This window comes from Emydura macquarii, unplaced genomic scaffold, assembly GCF_026122565.2.
Source record: "Emydura macquarii macquarii isolate MOO-44397 ecotype Brisbane River unplaced genomic scaffold, CSIRO-AGI_Emac_v2 contig_3240, whole genome shotgun sequence".
Classification (NCBI taxonomy): domain Eukaryota; kingdom Metazoa; phylum Chordata; order Testudines; family Chelidae; genus Emydura; species Emydura macquarii.
In genome coordinates this window covers 3,651,046-3,663,761 of record NW_027133377.1, presented here as the reverse complement: position 1 = coordinate 3,663,761, position 12,716 = coordinate 3,651,046, and positions in this window count along the sequence as shown.

Sequence of the window (12,716 nt, the reverse complement as noted above, 5' to 3'; positions counted from 1 at the left end):
TATAAATAAAGTTTATGTTTAGTGATAGCTATTTCCTATCTTCACACTATGCTTATAAACTCCAAGAGAGTAATTGTTTCTTATAGCTGGCTGATCATCTTTGAAGGACAGTTATTTGGGCCCAGATCCTGCAAAGATTTATGCGTGTGCTTAACTTCATGCACTGAGTTCTCTCATTGAAGACAATGGGGACTGTTCATTGCACATAAAATTAAGCACATGCTTATGTCTTTGTGGGATCAGGGCCTTGTATTGTAACTATACCCATACAAATAGCTGATTTTTTTGTTTAGAAGAAGCACTCATACATATTGAAATCAAATGCATTATTATTGTAAAGATAAAACAAAAGCTGCTATATCACTACAGATGATATTAATGACCGGGAGTCAGACTGTTTTGATACACTTGTTTGTGAATGGCTTTTGTTTTACATTATTTGAAATCATTTTATTTTATGGATATCAGGTACTGCAGAGCAGAAGTTAGTCACTGTCTATCAGGAGCTTGTTTAATACAGCACATTTTCTTTCAACTGTTAATGACCAGTTTATAGACCAACTGCCTGTAAAATTTCATTGATAAATCTGCAACGCTTGATTTTTCTTTCAACATCAAAAATCTCAGTCAATAGATTGCTGCAATTTTTTCCCCAATGAATTTTACCTCCAGTAGTAAAAAATGATATGCATTAATTTTACACATTTAAAATTTTATTTTGTTTCCCAGCAGAGCATACCCATAAACATAAATGAGTACATGTAGACTTTTATTGCAGTGACTGTATGTTCATGTCCACGTACAACTGGGTCGCTGGAAACTAGAAGCGAAAGGTTTCTTTGTAATAGACATAAACATTCCAAATATTAACACCAGTTTGTATGCTGTATCAGTACAGATCAGATGTAGCCAAAGAAGATTTTTAAAGCATGAACACAGACAGTAAAGATACTATGGAAGTACCACACATGGAGCAGCACTTTTCAAACCAGAATGTCATGACCACATTCATGTTATTCATTTGGAACCAAATTATGGATTAACTGCCTGCAAAACTTTTTTTTAAAATAACACAGCAGTAGTTTAGAGAGCACATACCAAGGAGTTGAAACACAGGAAAATTATTTTCAGGCTTACACATTATTTCCTACGATAAACATTTTCAGAGGGGTTCACTCATTTTTAATTATTGGGTCCCTAGCTTTAGAAACCTTATGCCTGCTTGTTAGCTGGAGCTGTGCTTCCTCCACACCTCTAAAAATCAGGGAAAATGGGTCTTAAGTTGGGAAACCAAAAGCAGACGCCAACAGAATTAGGACCTGATCTTGCAACTGTTAGCCTATGGCAATTTTGTTGTCTGAATTAAAACCTGCCAAACACATGTATAAAGGAAATCATGATGGACAAAGGAATAGATGTGCAGTTCTGACAAAAAGAATCCACTGCTTCTGTTTTGGTTTGTCAAGTGATTTCATAAAATATTTTCCTTACTGAATGCAAAATTACATGTAATGCGAAAGAAAGAAAACAGAATTACTCTAGAGATCCCAGCCCAGCAATGCCTTCCTATGGTACCGGTAAAAAGCAATGGTACTAATAAAACTAGGCTATAACTCCAGCTTTCAAAAAAGCAAATACATAAAATGAAATCCCTAATAGCTCCTGCCCTGAAGCCAGGTTCTTAACTTCATGATCACTTTTATTTAAGTTCCTTACACTTCAGCAAAATGCATCAGAGCCTGAAAAATTAATTTTGCAAGAGAAAGTCTGCTATGACTTGTTTTCTTTTCGTTTTTCACATTGTGGACACAGTGGAAGGCTTTCCTGATAGAAATATATTTTCACACAGTCAAGTTATATTCTTCACAGAGCAACAAAAGTTCACGGTAACTGCAATCTCACTGCAGTTTGCATGTGACTTTTATACTATTTCACTATATCTGAGTTTGCCATTAGCAGGTTCCACAGTATATATATATATATATTTTATATATGATGACTTCTAACATTTCCATGTACCACACACCACGAGATGCTGGAATTGGTTAACAGTGATGCTGTTAGTAATTCTTATGTAGATTTAAGTTGCAAATTGGTTATTTGGGGCAGACAGTCATTACCTCTCCATCTCCTGACCCCACAAAAGGTAAAATGGTCCTATTTTCAAAATCAGATATTGGAATATAAAGTTATAGTTGTTGTTTGACTGAGAATAAGTGATTATTAAGACATAACTAATATTGGCTGGACTTTTAAAATATCAATATGCATTGGATTGGATTGCAGTTTAACCTCCTGTGTTTTTAGAAATGTTAACTAGGTTAGTTCACCAAAGAATAAGGATACTATAAGATATATTGTGCTGGGCTAAAAATCCCAGCAAAAATATGGAACACTGCAACTTCCAAAACTCCGATTTGATTAATACATTTTTAATCAATAATTTTCTTACATTTGCTTTCCTAAAGCCTTCTCATTCTAAGGTGTCAAGTCTGCAAAAGATCACAGTACAATTTGCTTGTAAGGGAGTGACCCAGATTAAGTTGTACCTGGCAAAGGCCAGCTAAAGAGACGTAAAATAAAGTAAATACCTATCTCTGGGCTCATTGGGCATTTGTTATCATTTTTCTCCTAGGGCTCTGATTCTGCAATGAGTGCTGTGCAGACTGTTTTGTGTTTCAGAGGTGTTTTCCCGCATCTCGATCTACAGAACAGATCTCAAAGTTTGGAAGGAGAAACCCTTCCATTTATTTGTTTTGTGGTAGCTGCTAGAAGCCCTAGTTATGGGCCAGGACCTCGTTGTACTAGGAGCTGTACAAATATAGAATAAAAGATGATCCTTACCCCAAAGAGCTTACTGTCGTGTTACACAAACTTTGGATCTGGCTGTGTAGGAGCAGGGTGGTGCAGTACACCTCTTTACATCCTCCCTGGAGCAGGGGCCCTAAGAATGGATGAAGCCTGAGCTCCAGCCCTCTACTTGTGGGCCATTGCAGCTGAGCTGGTGCGGGGGGGGGGGGAGGTGAACTGTAATTTGCTGCAGATAGAGGCCAGCAGCAAATCACAGACCCTACTCCCCCAGGGCAAGGTGGAAGCAGGACAAGCGTTGTGACTCAGCGATATGTCACTGAATCACATTGCCTCCTGGGGATACACCTAGGGCAGTGGGTGCAGCTCATGAACCACCCTTTGCTCAGGATTGTGCCTGGTGTCAAAGCTGAGCTGTTAATAAAGCCATTCCTATGGTCATGAGTATGATGAATGCCGTCAATTAGCTTTTTCTTAGGTGTGTTTGGCATGTCTCAAGGGCACAGGTGTCTGCCCATGCAGGCTCATTGCGGGATTGGGGCTTACATCAGTGCCTTTATATGTGACATGATGGATGGAAACCTCTTATTGCTAGGGATTGAACTAATGTCATGGATGAAGGAAGACTGGGTGGTAAACGGGACTAGAAAGGGGACTGAGACACCTTACAGTCAGGTCACCCATTCAAATCCAGACAAGGTTATCAAAGTTTGATGGCTATTTAGTGGCCGGTGTGAAATGAGCTGGTGGCCTCAGTCTAGTGATAATCCCTTCCTGGTCGACAGATTCCACGTGGCAGAACTAACACTACCTCTAGCACTGATTATCACCCTGCTAGACCACCTGAGCAGAAAGGCCAAAGATTCAGTGGGCCTGGAGGCCTAACTACCTTCCAGAACAGGCCTGAGGCAGTGTGAGGGAAGTTTACATTACTGATAATAGGTAAACAGAAGACTCCGGTCTCCAGGAATCCTGGGTTTTTAAGCTCTTCATGGCAGGGAGCGTCTCTGACCATGTGATTGTATGGTAATGAGCACAGTAGGGCTCTGATCCTAAGAACTATTGTAGTATATACATGTTAAACTATAATAATAATAATACATGGCTGTCAATAAAGTGCCTTTCATGACCAATACAGCTACTTAAAACATTAAAGAAATATATTTCTTTAAAAACTGGTGGTCAAAATGAGGGACTTCCTTCTAAGAAAGTACACTTAGGATGACCAAACAACAAAATAGGTATCATCCTACAAAAATAACTACTATAAATTATATTTAAATAATTTTTAAATATAAAATGAGATTGTGTCTTTTAAGCACACATAGCTATCATAAACCAAATGAGTTTTTTCTCTCATCATACCAGCATGCACTTCTCTGTGATCATAAACCAAGAGCTCACAAATCATGAGTGAGACAGGCCCCAACAAATCATGTGATTGGCCTAACAATGAGGGGATTTTAAAAAATAATAAATGTTGGGGTGCTTTATTTCTTCTATTTTTGTGAGCTTTTGTCCACAACCATGAGAGCTAGAAATTTACTTTCTTTTGAAAGGAAACCTGAGATTCAAAATGACATGATTTGGGGATCTGGGGCTTGAAGAATAAGAGCAAATACCACAAGACTCATGATAAAATTGTGAGAGTTAGCAACACTAGGAATTGCTTTCTATTCCTATTCTAGCTAAAGGATAGATTTTGGCTTCAGCTAAGCAAGGGTTGGTGCATAAGATGTTCTGCCCCCAAAGTAGCCCCAGTATTCGCTGAGTCAAAGACATACCCCTTAGCTGCAATGCCTCCCCTGCTTCCTCCTTACTCTGAAGGCAGTAGGGGTGAGTGGTGTTGGCCTATATCAGCAGAAAATAACTATCCCTCATGCCAACTCAGCTGTACTCGTATGCAATCCTGATCCTGCAAATACTTACACCCAGGAGTAACTTTACCCATGTGAGCAGCCTCACTGAGTTCACACTTGCAAGTGTTTGCAGGATCAGGGGTCTAGAGGAATATGCCTTTTCTGTCATAGTGGACCTCCGAGTCTGTTATCTTTGAAATCAACAGGAGCGTTGGCTTTCACGTCACAGAAAGTCGGAATGGGCCCGGAAGGGTATTTATACCTGAATTCACATTTACTTTTATTGTAGCATTGCTGCCTTCTGCCAAGAGACTGGCATACAGGAGATAGAGGATAATGCATTATACTCTGTTTTCCCATCATCTCCTCATCTACCACAATGCTACCATTGTTTCCATTCTGTCACTGTTAACTTTTAACATGAACATAAAAGGAAAAAGGTTTATCAAAACAGAACAGAAACAATAGACATTTATATTATTTTAAGTGTGTTTGGCACGTAATGAAAATTGCTTTTAAAGGGAGAAAAGTCCACATTAAATATAGTATTTGTTACTGCTGTTGTTTTAAACAACAAAAATACCCAGCCCCACTGTAATTCAGAAGGGATACTTGTTGCTGGACTTGTTACAAAAAATTCTTTTCCATTTTTCATGCTTTGTAATGCTTGGGTGCATAAGTTAGCAGAGGCCACTTGTGTGCAGGGAATAGCCATATATGGAATGGAAAATATATGCTTTATTCATAAAAGCGAGTGGCACAATTCTGCTCCAAATGCAATATAAATAGTGCATGTTTCTTTTAATGAAATGGTCTCTATTGACTGTTGGGAGACTTATCTTTTTCCCCAGATACAAATACTAGGAATTCAAATGTTCAGTAATATTTTGCAGAGTTAAAAATGAGTAAAGTGTTCTGTCCTTTCGAGAATACTCAGGTCTATCCTTCCCTGATTTAAACACTGATTCACTATCAATATAAAATGGGAGAATTTTTTTTTGAGGGGGGGGGGGGGATATTTGTTTATTTATTTTTTTAAATGTACCCATAATATTTCATAATTGTAATACCTTCAGTGTATTTTTAGAAGTGGTTTTATGCTGTGCAGTGCTCCTGCTTCAAGCACCCATGGTCTGAGCCAAAGGTTAGTGTGAAGATTTCCTGAGGTCAATGTGAAGATTTCCATTGACTTCTATAGTCTTTGGATTGGGCCCTAAGTGCAGGAGAGCTTTAGAAACACCAACATCTATTATTAATTATTATTAATAAATAGGTTAAATATATTTCCCCCCCTTTAAATCCGAAGTTCCTTTTGATGAAGATAAGTGGACACCTCAAAGTTCCAGCTTCTAATAATTCCTACTGTAAAAGAAGGAAGAAGGAAGAGGGACAGTGACCACAAGGAGTTTAACATTTTAAGCACAGAACACTTGGAGCGTGGGGGGAGTAAAAAAACTAGGCCAGTCTCAAAGACACAAAATGTCTTCTTGAGCGTTGGAACATCTTTGGGGAAACACACTTTTTATGGAAGTGGCGAGCTAGACCAGGCATAAAATTAAAACACCTCATATTTACCAGTCCTGTAATCACATCACATGACAAATACTCACTGAGGTGGTACTCACTTTAATGAGTACAGCATGTGGGAGCCACAGGGTCTGCCGTAGAGCAATTTTCGTCCTTTACAGAAAGTATATACCGGGATCAATTTACTCACCGCATAAATGGGCCGTTTTGTATGAGGAACAAAACACAACAGAGTGGTTTTAGGAGAGGAAGCAAAGAATAGCTGTTCCAGCTGAACTTATAACAGGTGAGTTTAAGTAGAGCCAATACATTTATTTAATTTATATAGCACTTCTGATGCAAGCACCCCAGAGCAATTCAAAGCAATAAATACAAATACAAAACAAGTAAAAAACAAAAAACAACCCCCCCAAGTACTTCTTAATCTCACTAGCTTAGCTTTTACACCGGCTGGGAGCATCTAATGAGGTGGTCCAAACAAATATGGTATTTTTATAAATGCAGATAAAGCAGAATGCAAAAATAATCCACAAAGAGAGGACCAGAAAGTCACAAAATAATCTGAAGAAAGACTATGCAGTAATACATAAACAATTAACACAAATTTTAAATCAATGCTCTGTCACCCTAATAGCCAGCGAAGTCAGCTAGGATGGGTGTAATATGATGAGACAGTTTAATTCTTGTTATGACATTAGCTGCAGAATTTTACAACAGCTGAAAATGCTAGAGTGAGAGGAGTTTCCAATTATCAGTGTGATACAACACACAAGTTTGAATTAGACCGAAGCATGAACCAGGTCTCTTAATTGTGACAAGTTAACATGGAAGAAAGGCTGGAGAAGTTCCTGAGATGGTATTAGGAATGTTTCTTATAGCACAGGGATGATATGCTTATATATATATATATATAGAGCCAGACCAGTCCAAGGCAATTCTGTTTTCTCAGCATTAAGCTTCAAAAAATTAAAAGTCATCCAGGCTTGAATCTCAGATAGACAGGTAATAAGCCATGACAGCACTTCAATAGAATCCACAGGAATAGGCAAGTAGATCAGGGTGTCATCCATATAAATATGATAATCAAACCCAAGTCTCTGAATAATACTGCCAAGTGTGAGCATGTCAATATTAAAGGGAAGTGGGCTGTGAACAGAACCCTGAGGGACCTCAAAGTTTAATGGTAGAATACCAGACAGCTAGCCACCCAATGTGATGTAAAGTCTGCGTACCTTAGAAAAAGAAGATTTAAGCTAGTTTTTTAATGTAGTTCCCTGGGCTGGAAATGGGGCTGTAATTCACACATGTAAGGGGATGCACCTTCCACAACGTGACAACACAATGTGCTCACGATTTTCTTTTTTAACTTGCATTGGGTTGTTTTTTAGTCCCAGTCTGATTGCTATCTACTCTTTTCAAAATCTTATTAGAAGTTTTATTAATTGGTTGATGTCCAGGCAGTGTGTGCTGTGAGGAATAAGTATACAGGGCTGCTCACTTTCTCCATTATTTTTACCATTGCAATGGAGACACTTGGAATCCCAGGAAGCAATAAAAAGGAATAGAGACTGGGGACCATCAAGTTAAAAGATTGTATTATATGTTTTGCTTGCCTTTTTTTTTTAATACAATATTTGCAAAATTGGGTTAGAATTTACTTTTAGTATTAATATATAAAATAATTCTGCAAATGTCCAAAACTCTTGCTCTGGAAAAGAATGTTGCTTTTGGACAAACTTTATACTAGTTTGGCTGAGCTGGGAACATAAAGCCTGGTAGGGAAGTAGATGAACTGGTAAGAAAATGAAAATTGGGTTAAGCCTAATTACAAGCTGAATATCCTTCACTAAAAAGGTCTTACCCAGCATTTTGCACAAAAACAAGCTATTACTTACCTTTTAAAAAAGTCTTGTTCCACTCTGTGAAATCCCACTCTTCCAGATTAATGGATGAAATCCCAGAATGCACCACAGATGCCATGGATTGCAGAGAAGGTAACGAGGCTTCTAGTGTTTGTGATGTTGTGTTGTGGGGTGTTTTCAGTGAACCAAGAATTTCAAAGAGAATTTCACTGAGGAAAAGAACCTAAAACTTGTTAAAAAAAACCCCATATAAATTAACTTATTTCTGTGTTGAGTGGCTCCCTGAAGCATGGGTGCATCTAGCGTGGGAATCCTGTTATAAATTAATCTTCAAGTTTGTTTTGCAGCACACTTTAAATATCAACTCATCTTTTAAAACGTTGACATGAAAAATCAATGTGTCAGACAATAACCTAAATATTACCAAGGTTCTTGATTGAAACAGCTACTTTTTGGCCTGGTGGGGTTGATGACTGCACTGCCCCCTCCCCAATAAATAAAATGTTCATAATATGATCACACTTCTATTTGGAATATGGAAATACAGGGGGTTACATACTACATTAGAGTGTAGTTCCAGCAAATGCAGTATTTTGCCTCTGTCAATGATTTTTTGTGGTTTCAGAGGGAGGCACTGAAGCCCCATAATGCACTTGTCTAATTGTACAGTCCTGTATGCTGGTTAAAATTTTTCTTCCCTGACCCATCTGATGATCAGTTAAATCCCCTAAGCATAAGGCTTGATTACCCCTATCTTAGAATGCAAAATTATACATCTATTATCAGTCATTTAGTGTCCATTTCGTCCCCCATTGCCACACAACTAAAATTCAGCTACAGTATTTAATTTTGTGATACTAAATTCTCTACACAAGTGAAAAGATTTTTTCATTCCTTTTATGGAAATGCAAACCTACTTGTATTATGCCTTAAAAGATGTTTTTATCCAAAAATCTAGACAGCTGCCAACTTCCCTAAGTCCAAAACTATCATTACGCGTTTACTCGTAGACAGGGGATTTTTCTGGATCTTCCCTCCTGACCCAATGTTAAAGCCAAGTTGGTTTGAGATTGAAGATTCATTTATGTCTCCTTGGCAATTATCACTATTACTGCTCACAACCCTTCCCAATCTTTTTAAACATCCTGTTATTAAAGCCACTTGGCACGTATTTAAAGCCCTAGATAAGTTAACCATGCACAAAATATCCCACATTGGGGCAGAATCCAGCTATAAAAATAAATGGTTTACATTCTGAAGGCCATGGTTCAGGATGTGTATTCTTCATTTGTGAAGAGGGGTCATCATTACTGACAATAAAATTATCGAGGGTCTTCTCCTCCCCCACTGAAGTCAGCAGCAAAATTCCTGTTGATTTCAATGGTGTATAACTGGGCCACTAATTAGGGAATCTGACATTCCACAAAGTTGCTTAAAAAGGATGTATAGTTCAAAAGTATAATTGGATACATTAAGATGGTTTTCAAAGAGATACCAGATTTGAAAACATATTATAAATTGAACAGCAAGGGGGAATCATTTTGTATAAATGAGGCGTAAAGCCTTTTAACATTACCATTCCACTTGCTTTTTGAAGGTGGAGCAGCTAAGCTTTGGCATCTTACTTAAATACAAAATCTGCTCAGTTACAGGAGAACTAAGTGTGAATCAACACAGTAGGGAAACAGCTCTGGTCAGCAGTTAAACTGTAACACGGGGGTGGGGGGAAGGAGGCTAATCCTGCAAACATTTGATTCCAATGGGATTGCTTACATTAGTACAGTTATTCATGCACAAATGTGTTGGAGGATCAAGCCCTTATTTTCCACAGAGTTTCTGGTCTCCTGTCAAAACGTTTCCTTCTGGGATACATGATGGAAACTTTTGTTATTTTTCTGTGACCTACTTTTATATATTTATGAAAATATGGTTTTGTGCCTTTTGGAATCAAATATGGATTTATCCCTACTACATTACTGATCTCGCTACTAAAGAGATACACTAAGTAGTTTTTAACAGTAGCGTATAAACATTTGCTCTTTACTCTCCATTGTTTCCATTATCCTTTTGGGAAACTGAAAATAAGATTTCCCCCCACCAGTATTTTCCTTTTCTGATTGACAAACATTATTTATTTTCCTCTATATTTCTTGCAGGCTGAAATTCACTTGTAGTGCAGAATGCCAGCACAAAGCCCTCTGGCCCATTTACGTCACCCATAAGGCCTGCGCAGAAAGACCGCCAGTGGAACAGCTGCATGGGAACGCATCCGCACCTACATATATGATGGAAAGACTCTCCACACCAGTCACACATAGCCCATCAAGGAAAGCACAAAGGAAGGGAAGCCAATGGAGATGCTGGCCCATCTTTATGTGATCCATTGGCCTCAGTGTCCTGTGCATCTTATGCAGAGGAACTGTGGCTGCTCTTTCATACCAGTAGTTGGAACAGCAGCCATGGTGAAGCTGTGCAGCTGCCCTAGGTTGTGGAGGGTGGATTCCACTTCCCCCATTGCTCTTTACTCCACCCACAGAGCTCTTCAGTGTTTGGGTTGGAGTGTAGTTCACACACAGAGATAAAACTATAGCACTTTATTTCATTTACTTTCATTATCAAGGTCAGTGTAGGAATTTGCTAAAGGAGACATCACCAATTTAAAAAATTATGGGTGAGATTTTCAAAAGTGCTCAGCATTGCCCTAACTTTGCTCCTTTTGAAGTCCTTTTGCGCTTCAGAAAACCACCCCGTAGGTTTATAAATGACAAGTTTCATTACCTAGGTGCTAAAAATAATAATACCATGTTATATTTTTAAAACAGAAACCATTTTTTAAAATTTAATTTAACTTCCAACATTCATTCTGTTTGTTTGCACTTAACAATTTATTCAGCTCAGACTCTGAAAAGAGACTAATCAGTTTCACTTTTGTCTGTGGTCGGTTTCTGGCCAATTTCCCTTTAAGGGCAGGCTTACAATAGAGAAATTTCACTCAAAATTCAAACTGATTTTAAAATGTTTGGAGCATAGTGTAGACCAGACTCCAGACTGCCTGGGCTATATTTATAAACTGCTTTCAAAGCCACTTTTGGCATCTTGGAAATGAAAGGGAGGGGGGACTCAGAAGGCCAAAAACCCCACATGTATATATTGTGTGAACTTTTGCTGTTGTTTTAAGGCTAAGCACATTTTATGGTAACCTGACCTATTCCCCCAAGCTCTTTCCTGAAATGCTTTCTAGAGATGGGACAGGCTCGAAGGCAGGCAAATGGACATTGTTTTCTCTGACGTCCTGACCAAATTCCAAATCAAAATCCGTTCCACCGTTTCTGGTTTCTAAAAGGGATGGTGCTCACACTGGTAGGAAGATATTTTTTCCAACCATTTTTTTTGTCCTTAATAATTTGGTTTTGTATTTTTCACTATTTTGGGAGGCTCTTCATCCACCATAGGCCTTTCAACTTCTAGACAACTGCCCAGACTGGCTTCACCTATTGCTTTCCACATGCCCAACCGTGAAGTGAAACTGGGCATGTGGAAAGCCAGATTTGGAACTATAACCAGAATTGAAGGGAGGAGGAGGAGACGTTCTCAAGCCTTTATCACTCCTGGCTTCAGAAAAAGTAAGATGTGTCCTCCAAAATATTACCAGTCATTATCACTAAAGAAATGCCTTACCTATTAGCACCATGAATTCCCCAAGGGCTGGCCTTGAACATCTCATCCCGCCTCCCTCCCCTCGCCTCAAATTAGCAGGATAAAAGTGAAGCACCATCTAAAGTGTTACTGCTCTGATTTGTCCAGCTGCTACAAAAACTCAAACTCAATTTTTGCCTCAGAAATGAAAGCTTTACCGTCAAGATGCACCCTTACTCCTGCCAGCATGGAGAACGGGGGCTAGTTTATAAGACAATCTTCACCAGCCAGCTGGTACTGCACCCTTACTAAGCTCCGGCAGCCAGTAACCTATTTCTTACTTGTTGATGTCAAATAACTTTTTTTCTTGGTGTCTCTTTAAATTGCTTGAAATGAATAGTACGAAAAGCTTCATAATACTGAAAGGACCCGCAAAGTCTCCAAACTACGTCCTCGTGTCTATACGTATATTGGTTGGCATTGATGTGCACTCGAGTCAGAGGAGAGGACTGGGAGGGAAGTGGTAACACTCAACTCAAACTGTACCCACAATTCCAAGTTCTTCCCACAGTTCCACAATGGCAGATGGTTCTTCCAAGATGATCAGATATGAAGCTGTTAACAGTGTTTTCATTTAGACTGTCATCATTATGTTTCAGGGTCAACACCAGCTTGACACATACGGATCAGCTTACACTTTTCTGTTGTTTCTGTCTGTCTGCAGACTCAGTCAGGCAGTCCTGCAATGGGGGGAGGGGTCATATTCAGACATTTTTCTTCCCGTGCCTAGAGGGCTTGACATTTTTCTCTTTCTTTCTTGAATGCTGAAATTCAACTGAAACTGATGGGACTACTAGTGAAAGGTTGGCTAGTATCAGCGTAATCCAGCTCTGGCTCCTGCATCTGCAATCTCGTGACTCTCTGCTGAAAAGGATGTCACTTGGAGTTCAGTGAATGGAGGGCTTGCAGGATCAGGTTCTGGACTTTAAAAAGTTATGTGGGTACACGTTGTAATGGACCTTTC